The sequence below is a fragment of the Lissotriton helveticus genome, chromosome 4_1, assembly GCF_964261635.1.
Source record: "Lissotriton helveticus chromosome 4_1, aLisHel1.1, whole genome shotgun sequence".
NCBI lineage: Eukaryota > Metazoa > Chordata > Amphibia > Caudata > Salamandridae > Lissotriton > Lissotriton helveticus.
Window position 1 is genome coordinate 770,981,652 of NC_136063.1, and position 14,211 is coordinate 770,995,862.

Consider the following 14,211-nt stretch of genomic DNA (forward strand, 5'->3'; position numbering starts at 1 on the left):
TCAGGAATTAGAACTTGGTTTACAGTTCTTGTGAGATGCATTTAAGAAATGATCAACACTCACCACCTTGAGAATTCAGTGGACAGCTTTAAAGGCTTTTTGTGAATCATGGAAAGGATTCCAAATATGGAATATCCAGTATTTAGATTACTTAAGAGTACTTCATTATCTAAACCTACAATACATCCTTTTGTGACTCCTTGGAATGTACCATTGCTTCGGAAACATTTGCAAGATTTCCCTTTTAAACCTCTTAAGTCGATAGACCTGGTATTCTTAAACACAAAGGTGTTTTTATGGTTTGCTAGAAGAATTGGGGAAGTGTTTTGTAATCCACCATTTCTAAGAATGTTGGAGAATGGATTTTTATTAAGACTGGATGCCAAATCCTTGCTTAAGATTCCTTGTGTGACTGATATGGAGCAAGAGATACCTATTCCTTCTTTCTTTTCTGCTATTTTGTTCACAAGAGTAAACTCTGTTGCACAGTTTGGATTTCAAGAGGGTTGTGTTAATATATATAGAATATAATTGGTCTTTTAGCAGATCTCATTATTTGTTCTCATTTTTTGGTGATGCAGGAACAGGTACCAACCCCCAGATTCATCATTGTCATGTTTTGCGAGTCCTTAATAGCGATTATTAAGGAATCGCTATTAAAGACTCGCAAAACGGGATTCATGTAGAAATCGCAATATTTTTGCGATTTCTACTGCTTCCTTATTTGCGATTCGCAAATTGCTAATCGCAAATAAGGAATGGCTTTCCCATTCATTCCTATGGGCCTAAAGGCTCCTAGGAATGAATGGGGAGTCATTCCTTATTTGCGATTCGCAATTTGCGAATCGCAAATAAGGAAGCGATTTCAAGGGTGCCAGGGTGTCCAAAGGACACCCTGTAGCACCCCTGAAATGATAATGTACACTGATGTTGCGCACACACATGTCCAAAGGACATGTGTTTGTGTAACATACAAATTAGAAAAATGCACTTAAGTGCATTTTTCTAAGTTTTCGCTATTTACCACGTAGACAGACTTCGCGGTAAATAGCGGCCCCAGATTGCGAAATCGCAAATTTAAAAAGGTTCATGAATTGCATTTAAGGAATCTCAAATTGAGATTCCTTAAATGCAATTATTCGCAATTTAGCAATTTCTGAAAATGCGATTTTTGCATTTGGGATGATGAATCCCAAATGCAAAAATAGCGCTCGCAAAGGGCCAGATTCTCAGAATCCTGCCCTTTGCAAGACGTTTTGGCCTTGATGAATCTGGCTGCAAGTCTTTAAAGATTTCTTTAGGGACAGGGATTTGCAGGGCAGGCATGTGGACTCACAAGTTTTGGGAATTACTATTATATTTAGAATTAGATAGTAATACATTTATACAAGCTTTTTTTTAATTTGTGATACTTAGTTCATATAATTTGATTGGATTCATTTCCTCAATATTCTTAATTTTTCTTCTTTTTTTCACTATTAAAGTTGTTGATGCATATTTATCTTTCTTGGTTATTTTTGACCAACAGAGCTTGGTATTCCTCACAAGTTCTAACTGGGATTAGGACCTAGGAGATAGGTGAAATGACCTAGTTACTTACTGGCAATGTTCCCTACTTTAAGTCAGCAAGGTCCTCGTCGCGCTTATTACGACCTGCCCGCCCTCGCTTGTACTGCAGGCTTTCTTTGAAGGCCTGGCAGTTGAGGAAGGATTGTGGGTGAGCTATGCTTTATAGTGCCTGGAGGATTTTCAAGTTTACGGCTAAACTACTCTTTCTTCATGATATTTATATTTATAACATTTATATGAATTTCCATCCCGAAGTAAGGAATGTAACAAATAAATTCCTGACGAAGAATAATGAACACTGTGGTAAGTAACCAATGCAGTGTTGTGTAGCAATGAGTACGTCACACACAGAGCTTTAATATGATTAGTACAGCATGAGAATAACGCGTTTAAAGCTCAATTTTGTTTACTTCACCCTAGGTTTTCTTTGGCATTGTTGGATTGTCTTTTGGCTGTTAGCTAGCGTTTTGCTTCGTCGTTGACCAGGTAATATTATTTTGCACCGGTCATTGGTGCAACTGTCATTGAAATTTACATAACTGGGGGGCATATTACCAAGGGGGGCGATAGGCAATTATCGCCGGTTTAGCTGCCGTTTTCGGCCGCTAAGCGCCGATAATTCTATCGAACTATTAGCAAGCTGTCGCTAACTGATGTTAGCGACAGCTTTTAGGCGATAGCGAGTGATTTGGGGACCGCTTTGCATGTCAGCGATGTTTAGCGCTAATGACATGCAAAGTGGGCGTACCCAACCAGTTAGCAACTGAAAGCAGTCGCTAACGTCGCTATCGCCTATTAGCAAGGCAGGCGTAGCGATGAAAATATTCGTGCTAAGCGCGAATATCTCCAAATACTAACATCTGCCCAGACCAGTTCTTAGCCATGTTATCCAATGGGAGGTAGATAATATGGCTAAGAGCTTTTCATCGCTAATGCGTGAATATCACTGTACTCTCAGCGATATTCATGCATTTCGCCGCTATCGCTGGATATTTTAGCATAATGGAGAAAAAAGTTGCTAATAGCATGTTTTCTCCGCTAACATATCCAGCGATAGGCAGCGATAAAAAAAATGCCCTAAGCCTATTTTGCAATAAATATCGCTATTCCTTGGTAATATGTTCCTATGTTACTTTTGAAACATGTATGTCAGGTATTATGCGTAGGTTTTAACACAAATTCAACGGCCAGATCGATGCCTACGTTTTAAAAAAAAACAATAATCACCCTAGAGTGGAGATGTTAAGATTTCTAAAACGATATTCGAGAATATTGGAATATTGGCATTTTATTTACCTCGAGCGCCTCTCAGAAAGGAAGCAGGTTCATTTTATCTCTGGATGTGTACTATAAGCAAAATACCGGCTCCTCAAAAACTATCTTCAATTGTTACAAAACACTCCTCGATTATTACGATTCATAGAACAAATATGTCCTTCCTGCATACATGTCGCAGACATATAGAAATACCAGTCGAACTCGAAACATGAAAGTCTCAGCTATGTTGCCGCTCACAAGTTCCTAATAGCAGTCTGGCTGAGCACAGCCTGAAGGCATCAAAGAAAGGACAGATCTTAGGTACTGCAGTGCCCTCTGCTGGTTCGATGGTCAGTATTGAAATGGGTGCATTCTAGGCTCGTTTATATTACAGTGCCGCACTCATTTTATTTAATTTTCAGATGAGGTTTCCATTATACTAATTATCATTAAGCTACCATAGAATACGTCATCCTATTTATTCGCAGCGCACGGTCTCTGTACCTAACTGCTATCACTTTCCCTTACCTGCTTCAACTCGTATCTTTGATTCTCCACATAGCTCAAATTAATGTTTATGCTGAAAGCCACCAGTGAACAATGCTATAATTCTCGTCACAAAATAAAAAGTTTGACATTCATATCTAAAACATGGCTGAATATTCTCCTTTTTCAATTAATTCTCTTGTTCGTGGGCGGTTGAAAATATACAACTCAAGTCTTAAAAAGTATTAATAAAATCATTCGCTTCGATGTTTTGCTAATTGAAATTGAATTTTGTGAAAGTAAAAAAATAAATATCAATGCTTACCTGCCTGTCTGTTGTAATATTGATTTGGCGTTTTATTTACAAGCCCATTGTGCCTCTGGTGAGTAACTTTTCTTTGAGGCACCGGTGGTGCAGTGTGCCTGCCCATATTTACAAAGACACATAAGCAAACCCAACGTGGCTTTTCATGCCCTGCAAAGGTGGCCCCCTTTCACGCATTACTCTACTTGAGAGGGGCGTTCCATGGGTGTTGCTCTGGGTGTTCTCATACAACATCCATGGAACCTGGCACATTCCCAGATTTACAAGGTTTTGTAAACCTGGCAATGACTCAGATTCCTGCCCCTCCTCAGAGGAGGCAGAAGGAGGCGCAACCAGGAAAAATACCTTTATTTCTCCTTGTATTTCTTTTTTGTATGTGTGTTACATTCTGCAGCGCACATAGAAAGAGGAAAACCCTTCTTGTGATTGTTTTTGGCCCAGGAAGGTGTCCCTTCCTGCACAAAAACAATCAACCCTACAAAGCAGACACTCTTTCACCATGGCGGAAGGGTGCCTGCGTTGGTGCATTGCATCTGGCTGTGCACTCTCACAGGGGAAAAGGACAGGAATGCAGCAGGAAGGCATGCTGCGCTGCTGTGCGTCAAAATAATGTAAAGGCGGTCCTTGGTTTTACAATAAATGACACACTTTCTACCCTACTACAGCTTTTCATTTGCTGAAAAGTAGAACATGGCTGACAGTGTTCCAGCTGTAAATTACATTGACAAACAAAAGTTTTTGATGCAGGGCAGCATAGTAAGTCACTTTGCTGCACTGCTCGGGGTCAAAAGGAAAGGGCAGGAGAGGTGAGGAATGTGTTGCATTAATGATATACTGTGTATTCTTGTCCTTTCCCACTGCTCTGGAGCCATTTTGACTGCTTTGCGCCAAGATAGACACCCTTGCGTCATCGTAAAAGGATGTCTGCATTGTGGGAATTATTGTTTCTATGCAGGAAGAGACCCCTTCCTGCACACAAACAATCAGTGGGGGAGATTTACTCTTTATATGTGTGCTGCTGAATGAATCAACTCTTGGCCACATGAATGTACAATGCGCATGCAAGACAGCACAACACGGCAAAGTGCCGTTGTGTACAGGTCGAAAGTCAGATGGCAGGATCATAACTAATTCATGACCAGACAAACATCACCTGCAGAGGAGTAATGGGCTTAATACTGGGCACGGGGAATGAAGGCACCCTGGGGATTAGGTGGAATGTGACCAGTAGTGTTGTAAATATGTTAAAACACAATCAGCATAGGTGTCATTAAAAAGAGTGCAAATCACTTAGGCAGATGTGGACTTGACCTCTACCTATAAATTCAGAAATTATAGGTCCAGTGACCAGTGTAACTGTGTTGCAATATGTGTCACGAGACAAAAAGTCAGCCTTGTCACAGAATGGTTGTATGAGGTATGCAGAGATATTGCCATCTGAAAGGCAAATACAGTGCAACTTGGACACTATAACTCCTTGTAACAGATATCCAATGCATCAATCTTATAGAAAGTCAAATATTAGCAAGTCAGATTGATATTCAAATCACTCATGTAAACATCTCGTATACATAACCACAAAAGAAGTGGGTTGCTTTTTAGAAATACAGAGACTGAACCCTGTTTGGGATCAGAAGTTACCTGCTACTGGTCGCATTGAACCCCTCAAAATAAGGAGACCATCCTTAATGGAAGAGGATGCCTCACAAACTTTATCGTGTCATGCTTCATCATAGGCATCCTCTCCCCACCCTGGTAAGATGGTACTACCAGGGCGGACTCAACCTCTGGGAAGATTTGGCAGTAGGAGAGAGTTCTTACTTAAAACTTACAGGATAAGGTTGGGATCCCGATCTATTAAAAATACCTTAAGGTTTCTCGATTATCACCTTTATTAGTGAGGACTTTAGGTACACTAAAAACAAAATCAGTGTTGAACCCTTAGAGAATGATGACTCTAGTCCAACGTTCAAATTACCAACATGTTTCTGCCTATCCTGTATAGCCTAATCGGTCTGGGGCATTCATCAGGGTATTAGCGGATCCCTATCTAATTTGTGTGGGTGTCCATCTCTAATTTACATGGTGCAGTGGAGAAGTACACCTAATCATAAGCCCAAGTGTGTCCTACCTGGGAGACTAATGTCCGTTCTTAGTCAATTACCCTATTTTTGAGGGGATACCAGCAGCAGCAGCAAGGAGTGGAGAACAGTAGGTTCTGGTGAGTGGTGTACCATCTGACGAATGTGTGACTACGGAGGACCCACCCCACCGATTACCAATATTCTGGTATTCCCTAAAAAATAGGGTAATTGGTGAAGAACGGACATTAGTTATCCTGTAAGTTTTATGTAAGAAGTCCTTCCTACTGCCAAGTCTTCGCAGAGGTTGAGTCTGCCCTGGTAGAACCATTTTAGCAGGGTGGGTAAAGGATGCCTATGATGAAGCATGCATGACACAATAAAGTGTGTGAGGTACCCTCTTTCATTAAGGATGGCCTCCTTATTTTGAAGGGTCCAATGCGACCAGTAGCAGGTAGCTACTGATCCCAAACTTGGTTCAGTCTCTGTATTCCTATTAGGCAACCCACTTCTTTTGTGGGTAGTTATGTCTTTTTTGGGAGACTAGTAGGGTTGCCTTTCTCTCCCCACTCTCCAATTGTTATAACAACTTTTCATATACAACATCATTACCATTTCTCTATCTCATTGCAGTGGATGTACCTACACCGCATGACCAACTGCCTGTCTAGAGAGACGACCTGGATGGGGATGACAGCCTTTCAATACTTGACCAAGAAATCTTCCAGCAAATTCTGGACTCCTGTGGAACACCATCTCCAGTTGTGGGAAGGACCATTAGCATTGCAGGGACTTCAAAGGATTCGCCCGTCAGCCAAAAAACACTACCTGCCAGTCCACCCTTAGACCTAGACTGACAGGACAGTGAAACTCCAACATTGTAAGGTAGGAGTCCAGCAAGAGATAGTAGATGTTGTGCGGGTGGGAATGGATGTTGTGTGCAGGCACCCTTGAGGCAGTCCTTAGGTGCCTCAGTCTGAAAAAGGATACATTGGAAGCTATGCAAGGCACCCACCCTCCACTCTGTGGACCCAAAGATTGCTGGTGTCATGTGGCAGAGGCACAACCAACTTCCCTGCCAAAGTGGCACCAGCGAAGTTGTCAATGAGCTGGGGGAAATCCGAAAAATCTTGGAGTCCATGGCGAGGAAGCAGGACACATACATCAACACAATGGGTGCATACCACTGCAACATTGGCACTGTGCTAGAAAACCAGCAGAACCTTCTCAGAGCAGTGCTGCTTCCCTTTCTGGCACGTAGAAATGTTGCTGCAGACAGGGGATCCACATTTGCAGGCCCTGTAGTGTGCGTGCCTCTGTCACCTCCTGCACAAACAGCACCACCCTCAGGGAAATTACCACACACATCAGAGGACAAGGATGTGGAGATGGACATCTCCTCTTTCCAATGAAGAACTTCCAGGTAGCTAAATGGCCAGTTTCTTCTTTGCACAGTTCTGATGACCAGGCCAAAGTTTTTCACATCTGGGACACTCCTCAAATGCTATACCAACTGTCAATACCAAATTTGTATGGACTGTCAATGTGACCTCTCTTCTTCATTGACATTTAGTCAGTGCTCTTCCTCACTGAAACACCCCTCTCTTCCACATTTCCCATGCAGTGTGTCCCCCATAAACACTGTGTGGACATCCAATGGCTCAAAAACATGTGGGGATGTTGTTTTATAACCTGTGCCTGTGACCCAACAAATTCTTTGCACATGTAAATAAATGCCCTTAGTTCCACCTGTGTGCTGTATGTCTGTTGGTGTCTGGACTAAGTAGAACATGGTGCATGGTGTGAGGCAAAGACACCAACTACTTCCCAAAGGAACATGTGTGTAATGGAGCAATGGACAACCCTAAACAGCCAGAGGGAAATATATTTGGGGAACCCTCTGCATATGTAGACGAGCAAGTAGTTACTAAAGGTGCCAAAAGGTTACCCCGAAGCCAGTCCCAGGATGCTTGTTTCCGTTCTAGGGAAGACCTGGTTTTTCAGTTCAGGCTGGACTGTTCCCATGAGGTGCCAGGTCAAAACTGATTAGCAAATGGCTGGGTCTGAACTGGGATGGCAAAGTGAGCTAAAGAACAATGATGGATTCAACCCATATCTGTGACTGGGGCTGAGTGTCTGAAAAGTTTCAGTGCTCAGTCCATTATCTCCCTGGGTTTGCTTTGTTCACCCTAATTTGGCAGGGTATGCCCAGATGTGGGTCCCTTGCTCACTTTACCACTGGCTTCAAGCTAGCCTAGCTAAAAAGGGGTGTTACCCCGGAATCGGTCCCAGGATGGTTGTTTCCAGGCCATGGAAGATGTGGGTTGGCATTTTGGGCTGGACTGTTCCCATGAGGAACAGAGTGAAGACTGATTTGCATATGGCTTGGTTTGAACTAGGGTGGCAAAGTGAGTTCAAGAACGATTATGGATTCAGCCCAGATCTGTGACTTGGGGTGAGCATCTCAAAAGTGTCAATGCTCCGTCTATCATCTCCTTGTGTTTGCTTTGTTCATACTAAGTTGACAGGGTATGCCCAGAATTGGGTCCCTTACTCACTTTGCCACTGGATTCAAGCTAGCCGGGATGATGAGGTGTGTTACCCTGAAACCGGTCCCAGGATGCATATTTCCAGTACAAGAAAGACCTGGCTTGGCAGTTCGGTCTGGACTGTTCCCATGAGGAGCAGGCTCAAAATTGATTTGCACATGGCTTCGTCTGAACTGGGTTGGCAAAATGAGCTAAAGAACGATAATGGATTCAACCGAGACCTGTAAATGGGATGAGTGTCTGAAACATTTCAGCGCTCCATCCACATTCTCCTTGTGTTTCCACTAAATTGGCAGGGTAGGCCCAGACATGAGTCCCTTGTTCCCTTTGCCACTGGATTCAAGACAGCCTGTCTGTTGATGTGTGTTACCCCAAAACCGGACACTGGATGCTTGTTTCCGGTCCAGGGAAGTACTGGCTTGGCAGTTCAGGCTGGACTCTTCACATGAGGAACAGGGTCAAGACTGATTGGCTAAACGCCGGTACACGCTAAAGGAACACACTGTTTCCGATCCAGGACCCTGTACTCGGAGGAGATATTACGAGCATTTTTTATGGACTGGGTGGATATGTACAAACAACTGTAAGGACTGGACGTCCTTTCCCTTTTGATAATTACTTGGAGCAAGACGCTTTTTTGGAGATTAAATCTGTAGCTAGAACAATACGCCCACGCTTACCTATTGGAACTTTTGCAGTAGACAGTTTTGCCCTGATGAAGTCTAGCGGTCTTAACGACCTAGACGAAACACGTGTTGGCAGCGATTGTTTCTCTTCCTAATGTGTGAAGATTGGATTCTATCATTTGAATGACATTTTTTTTTATGAAGAATAAAATGAAGAGCACCTGAAATATTGGGACTTGATACTTTGAACTTACTTGAACTCTTTGAGCTCAGGATCTACTGCATGTTTGTACTGATTGGCATATGGCTGGGTCTGAACTGGGGTGGTAAAGTGAGCTAAAGAACGATGATGGATGCAAGCCAGATCTGTGACTGGTGCTAAGTGTCTGAAAAGTTTCAGTGCTCAGTCCATTATCTCCCTGAGTTTGCTTTGTTCACCCTGAGGAAAAGTATTTTTCGATCAACAATCATTCTTACCAGTACTCCATTGGCTTTTAACATTGCCATCTCATGGCAAACACCTTCACAGGACCCACCTGGTCGTTTTTCGTTTGTACAAGGAAAATTCTATCAGCACGGCAAAAATCCATTTTTGTAGGCCTGCATTTCTGCCCAGGAACTGTCATCCGCCCAACCCCCTATTCTCAGCACTTCATCAGAAAGCCACATGGCCCTCCCCCAAAGTTAATGACTCATCTTTCCTCTCCTGCTCCCAGCCTGATAACACATCCTTGACATCCTGATCAGGTTATCTGGACAATGGTCTGACTGCTGGCTCCTAATCATGGTGGGTAAACAATGACTTGAAAGACCCGGCTTTGATCAGGCAGTTGAACAATCACCTGAAGGAAAGAGCCCTAATCAAAGCAGAGTGGACAATGCTCTGTGTACCAAGCCTTGACCAGGTCACCAACTACAAGCATAGAGTGAACAATGCTCTGTGTACCAAGCCATGACCAGGTCACTAACTACAAACACCACCTGGGTCCAGCTAATCAACAACAAACACTGCCCTGAGTGAATAATGGACTAACAGCCAAATGAATGTACTAAGAAACATATAAAAGGCATGTAAGCTACAGAGTGAAGTAGCAGCCTCCTTTGCACTGTCCTTTGACTCACTTGGGACTCTGTTCCATAGCCCGGGCTATTGAAATAAATCTGAGTTCCTCCTCCAGACGAAGGCTCCTGTGTCTCCTTTTACTACGTATAAAGGGTACGGAAGATTTGGGTGGTTCCTCCGCCGCAGAGACCCTGTAAGTGGGTTAATCCGGTTCTTCAAATGGCGGCCCGAATAGGGACTCCACGAGTACGCAGGTCAGGCCCGGTGGATGTGAGAAGGTGCACGGAGAGACTCCGATGGAGGTGCCCTACCTGAGGGATTCTTGTATTCCGGTAGGCCGAACAACTCGCTTGCTGTTCCTTCCCACCCGGTCTGTGCCACTTGACCACCTTCTCGCTGGAGTCCCCTAGCAAATAATTTCTGCAGCAGGACACAGCCCTACGTCTGCAGAACAGAACTACCCCTGAAAGGTAAGGGTGGACTGATCATCCACCAAGTCTGTATGAATCTGTTATTGACTTTCGCAAAAGCCAAGTCATTATTGACTTTTGCCAAAGCCAAGCAAGCGAGGTGAAGTTTCAAAAACCCGCTGGTGTCTGTTCTGTATAATTCTGCTATTATTGTCCTTTGCAAAAGACAAGCAAGCGAGGTGAGTTTTAGGAACCCGCTGGTGTGTGTTATCTGTTTTTAAGCATGCCAGTCAGTAGTAAGTTCAAAAGATTATGTTGTTGAATGTGTACTCGGGACTCCCAGCTGGAGGCAGCCTGCCCGCTCCCTCCAGAAGGAACTCCTGGCCACACTATGTATATTAAATATGGCCCCGCTGCCATAATGTTTTCCTCGTTTTGGGGGAAATACACCAAGAAAAGTAACGCAGAGTTACAGTGGCCATTTTCTGGCTCCTTTGATTCCCAAGTCCTTGCAACCTTAGAGGAGCAATTAATTAAAAGAAAAACGCGCCCGTCCATGTTTGAGTCTGTCCGATTTTGGAGGAAAGAGGTAGAACAGAGAGCTAGGAAACAGAAGGCGCAAGAAAGAAAACAAGAACGAATGTCTATGGCCGACCACGCCAGAGAAAATTTGCAAAATAGAATGACCAAATCGGTAGAAATAGCCGATAGGGAGCATGGGGCCCGGGTACAGAAATGTTATCCAGTCCGTGAGGAAAAAGTAAAGGTCCATATAGAGGGGGGAGAAGAAAGTGATTCATTGCTTAATACCATGCTAGAAAGTTCTCCTGCATATGCCCCAATGTACCCTGCCCTGACATCTCACACCCTGCATATCACCCTACCACCACCCGCTCCTGCCCCCACTGCCCCTCCTACTGTTTCCCCTGCCGCACCAGCCCTCCGGACCTTTCCCATGACACCGACCACACACGTTAAATGCTGTCCTCGCCGAGGGAATGACAACAAGTCCCCATCCGTCCAACCCTAGTGGTTCTACCCCTACCCGTCCTCTTCTTGCTTCCCCGTGGTCTACAGTTAAGCAAGACTTATGTAAATTATTGAATTCCCCCCGATTGGCCTCCTTGCGCTCAGCGGTCAGCTTTTTGTCCCTTCAAGAGAAAGACCTACAAAGGCAACAGTGTGAATGTTGGATAAATAATAAATATATTTATTCCCTTAAAGAAATATGGTCCACCTTTTCTCAATGGACATTTATGGAACAGACCACCTGGGCTGAATACATGTGTGCTTTAGTCATGCAAAAATTTGAGAATGTGTCTGTGCAGATACCCACCGGATTGATGGACCTTAAGTCACAAATAAAAAGAGGCGCTGTTCAGGAGAGGGGATGTTTGGTGCTATATCCGTTTTAGTGGAACAACACATTTGTAGGAACAATCCAGATTCTTTTTTAGCACACATTTGAATTTCTTTACATTGGTTTGCCGTTCTGTTGCCCAGCTCACAAACCTCTACCAAATTGGGAAGGATTACAGCTGCACATGTCCACGTAGGATCCGGCGTAAGGGCAGCATAACATACAAATGTGCAAATGAATAGTAGTTTCCTGCGAAATAAGGTAAATGTTTCAAGGTTAAAAGATTGATTTAAAAAGATTATTGCTCGCATTGCCTATTGGCTCGGGACCTATTGGGGTTGCCACATTTGGGAAATATATAGATTTGACAATAGGTACTGCTATTCAAATAGCAAAACAAATTAAACAGAAAAGTTTCAGCTACCATGTTTACTGGCATGTTACACGATTCTTCCAAGGAAGCCTGTAAATTAGTGGTTTTACTGGTTTATGTGATTTTAAACTTACACATATTTTGCACATCAATTAGAAGCGTTAATTGCTGATGTACCATCGTGATTAAAAGAATACCTTTAAAATGTAAGAATTTCTCCAGTCAGAGCAACGTAGGTACTTTCTGATCCAAATTAATCCCGATGACACTAGACCCCGAGGCTAACAAAGGCGCAATCAGTGAACAATTGATGTCAATAAAGTGCTTATCGGGAAAGCTTCCCAACTCTGATAGGGTTACCAGCTACCAATGAGGCGCATGCAGGCCAGTAAGTTATCTACAGACTCTCCGACAAGATAAACTAAATTAAGTTAAGGAGACCGTGACCAAACACCTGTCTAGGGCGGGATCCCACTGTCTGCAGAAGTGCACAGAAACTCGGAAAAGGTAAGGAAGAGAGAGGGCGGGCAAGAGGGCTCCCCACAACAACAAACATAAAACCTCAAGCTGGGAGCGCTACTGATATAGTCATTGTATTCGATGGTCCGGAAGTTGATTAAGCAGGTCCCCCCCACTAGACTAGTACATGTGCAATCTGCTGCATTAAAAAGATGTAGTTCTTGTCACGTTTTAGCCAGATTTTGAGACACAACTTCATAGAATATTTGGCAAGCGAATAAGATTTTGAGACCCAGTGGCTATGGTGTTGCCTGAGGCGCCTCAGTGGAACACTTGTGTCGAGTGGAGGTGCTGGTTATTGACTTAAGTGCCTTGTTTGTACTTTCAATTACATTGATCTGGGTTATTCGAACTTTCCTTTGAAAAGAGAGCACAGGTTTACATATATGTGTGTTAGAAAACCTCAGGAATGTTGAGACATTCTCTTGTCTCTGAGTCAGCAAGTGCCACATGTTAAAATTACCAAATAAAGTTGCAGCTGGAGAAGGGAACAGTAAATACAGCTCTCCATGAAAAAGGAATTGGCAGCACTTTGTGTAACGAAGTTGAGTACCCTTTGAGTGTTTGGCCTTAAAGGCGCAGTAAATGCTCCAAGACGAATAAATAATGACTTCTATAGTGCTAATTCTTAATCTGAACTTTATAATGGATATCTGGGGGTACAGCAGCAGCCCCACACTTCGACTTCTAGCACCACTGACTCGCCTGTTTCTATTTACAATGATTAGCAGTTGTATGCAGGGTGAACCATACTCTAAGGTGTTGGAGCACTTTACAAATGGAACTATAAAATACAGAGGAGATAGAATTGCAGTGTCATGCAATGAAATATGGGAATAGAAACAATACATGTTGAAGCAAGAGGAAGCAGAGTAACATGGATTGTGTGCGGTAAAAAGACTTAGAACAGCAAAAATTGAATTCTCAGCAGTTGCCATTAGTATTACCAATGACAGTCAATAGGCAACATGCTGATCTCTACAAGATCATCCTCTGCCTATTATGTTCCCATGAGGAGCAGGGTCAAGACTGATTTGCTTGTGGCTGGGTCCAAACTGGGGTGGCATAGTGAGCAAAAGCAGGATGGATTAAACCCCGATCTCTTGACTGAGGGTGATTAAAAAGTTTAAGCACTCCGTCTATCACCTTGCTGTGTTTGATATTAACCTCCTGTCAATCGTAAAGCCTTTTCCCCATCTTCAGTCTCCATCTTTAAAAGTAAATATTCTATCGCCATGTTTTTATTGTGTGAGATCATCGGTGGTTAATTTGTAATAAATACATAGCTGGGCCACAAATTTCTTGAGAGGATGAATGCTGGCGATGCAGGCCTTATCTTCCGTCAACCACTTCTATGTCATGCCGGTTCACTTTACTATTAGTCTAGGAGGGCAGAAGCATGTACACCATCTGGGAGAGCAAACAACAAACCTTAATAGAACAATGAGCGACAGTACATTGCATGGTCAAGGATAACCATATTAGCAGTCCACGTTTTGTTTCCATGACCTTAGTGAACATAAAAGTGTGACTGATCTGTTGTTTCCTGCTGCTGGAAATGGAAGCCGCTGCAGACCCTGACTGTGAGGAAGG